This window comes from Propithecus coquereli, unplaced genomic scaffold (genome assembly GCF_000956105.1).
Source record: "Propithecus coquereli isolate 6110/MARCELLA unplaced genomic scaffold, Pcoq_1.0 Scaffold4764, whole genome shotgun sequence".
NCBI classification, from domain to species: Eukaryota; Metazoa; Chordata; class Mammalia; order Primates; family Indriidae; genus Propithecus; species Propithecus coquereli.
In genome coordinates, this window is record NW_012150579.1 from 1 (window position 1) to 2,905 (window position 2,905).

The 2,905-nt window shown below is 42.4% G+C and overlaps 1 pseudogene; it reads left to right on the forward strand.

Annotated features, from left to right (window-relative positions):
* Nucleotides 1-1,308: 1,308 nt before the first annotated feature.
* LOC105819193 lies at nt 1,309-2,390 on the forward strand (annotated as a pseudogene).
* The last annotated feature ends 515 nt before the right edge of the window (nt 2,391-2,905 follow it).

The window sequence follows — 2,905 nt, forward strand, 5'->3', positions numbered from 1 at the left end:
TTTTTGAAAAGTATTTAATTTTTAATGTTTTAACCAAAGTTAAACATGTAAAATTAGAACAAACAGCTCTTCAAGGACAGTCAGGAATAGTTACCGTCTTCTGTGCTCTGCCCTCCTATCTCCCCTCCCTCACAGCATTTTCAACCCGTTAGGCTGATTTAAAACTTTACCTCTGTATCTTCAAATGATGTTGCAATTTCATGATGTGCCGTTTTTTGGTATTATCTATTGACTCACCAGTATGGACAATGAGGATTTAGCTGCTTCTTCTCCCCTCCCCACCACAGAGAAGCATCATCCATCTACCCCAAAATAAGTAGGTAATAATTTTGGTTAGATCACTATGCAGTTTTTATATGAGTCATATCGTGTTTCCTATGATGACTTTTCCTTTCCTGTGGTTTTTGTTTTTCCTGGAATTTTATTTATTTATTTTAAATTTGTTTTATTTTCCTTTGGTGAGCGCGTTTATGCTTCCTCCAGTCTGTGATCTATGATGAGAAAGAAAGGCGGCGTTTGAGTGCCGGGTGCTGCCTGGGCACACACAACCAGGCTGCTTCACAGACACTTCAGGCAAGGTCATCCCGACACCTTCATGGGGTAAGTCAAAGGTGAGGTCGCTCCATCGTCATGTCTCAGCACAGACAAAAGAAAATTGTTCAGAACACAAAAATGACCAAACGTACTCCTTCCCAGCCTAATACATGTGGCTTCTACTTCTTTACCGACTACAGCTTGGATCCTGCTTTCTTCCTACTGCCTTCTAGATAAAAAATGTCAAGATAGCCAATCACAGATTTGCCCCTGCTTCCTGACAGCATCCAGTCCAGACCAACCCTCTGCTTCTTTGCACTCTCCCCCACATCACCTAACACAAACCCAATAGGGCTTCCTAGCACCCTCTTTTTAGCAAGTTTTTTCTAGCACCTGCTCACTGAGATGCCCCCACGGTTCTGCATGGTGTGCAACCTTCCTTGCTGCAGTGGGCGAATAAATGCAAATTTGTTCTACCACAGATGGGCTCCTAGTGGCTATTAACGTGTCTATGAAGTGGAGGTTCCATCAGTATTCGTCTGAGAGCCCTATGGCCTTGCACAGGAACCCTCAACTCACTGATTTCGTGTGCTTATTTGAGCCCCTTTGTGTCCACAGGTGTCTGAAGTACCACACTGCCATGCTGAACTGAGCTCCAATATTTTGTCGCGGCTCTTCGTCTTTAGATGTTTTCCCCTCTCTTCTTCCCTCCCTCCCTTTTTCCTTCCTTCTTCCTTCCTCTCTTTCTTTGTCACTGTTCTTTTCCTCCCCTAGAAAGGAGATTACCAGTCCATGGGAACCCTGACTCCCAGCAGCACCATTCAGAGATAAAAGTAAGTGATCCCACTGAATTCCAGAATTGTGAGAAGCAGGAAAACCAAGATCTGAGCTCTACTCCTTCTCCATCAGATGAGAGCCAAGGAGCTGAGAATGCAGTTTCCTCAGGAAAAAGTGGAATAAATGGTAATGAAGATTCAAAGGTATCTTCAGAAAGAAAGAAGCCTCCCTACAGAGATGAATTTTACAAACGTGGAAAAAACAAAAGAACTGCAATCACTACTCCAAACTTTAAGAAGCTCCATGAGGCTCATTTTAAGGAAATGGAGTCCATTGATCAATATATTGAGAGAAAAAAAGAAACATTTTGAAGCACACAATTTGGTTAATGAACTGATGAAGCAGACTGTCAATAAGGGCAGGGTAGTGACTCCAGTTCCTCCGAGAGGAAGAATTTCTGTGGCTCGTACTCCCGTCAGCCAACGGCACTCACAAGGCTGGTTTCACAGCCCTGCAAGTCAGAGCACCTTGAGTCTGAAGGGGTCAGTCAAGTGCTCTGCTCTCTCCGCAACTAAAATGAGTGTCAGGTTTTCAGCTGCTGCTACAGATAACGAACAGAAGCGTTCACTGACTAAGACTCCAGCCAGAAAGTCTGCACATGTGACCACATCTGGGATTGCCTCGAAAGGCCAGGCTATGCTTGGGACACACAAGACCACCAAGGGGAATTCTGCTGTTGCTGATATTACCCCATTCAAGCTGACAACGGAGGCAATGCAGACTCCAGTCTCCAGTAAGAAGGCAGTGTTTGATCTTAAAGCAAGTTTGTCTCGTCCCCTCAACCATGAGCCACACAAAGGAAAGCTGAAACCATGGGGGCAATCTAAAGGAAACAATTCTCTGAATGAACATGTAAACAGAGTTAACTTCCACAAGAAAACTTACAAATAACCTCGTCTCCAGACCAGGGAAGAGCAACGGAAGAAACACGAGCAAGAACGAAAGGAGAAGAAAGCGAAGGTTTTGGGAGCACGAAGGGGCCTCAATATGGCTGAAGATTAATAATTTTTGAACATCTTGTAAATTCCTTTATTCTGAACTTGTTTTCCTTTTTTAAATATTTTTATACTGTCTTCCTCACTTTAATCAAAATATCTTTTTCTGCTGTTAACTATTCATAATCTACATAGTGTTCATGGGTTCTTCATGTGCAACATCTCTGAAAAGACATCACCTTAAAGCTCACCAATTCAAATTCTTTGAAATGGTTTTTAGCTAAGTCAGTTTTCTAAAGAGAACCATCCTAGAGATTCTTAACCTAGATTCTTAATGTCAAGCTCCCCTGCTGGTTCTAATATTAACAGAACTGCAGTCCTCTTGTAGGCAGTAGCATTTAACTGACGGCAGCTTGTTATACAAGCTTCGGTAGAATTTGAACAAGCCAAGAATAGGGTAAGCTAGGATAGAAAGGCCACTGCTGCATCCTCTAGTCGTGAGAATCTAGTAATCTTAATAAATCTGGACCATATGGTTTGGTTATGGCATCAATATTTTACCTAGGTGTAAAATGTTTTGTTTATACTTATATGTACTT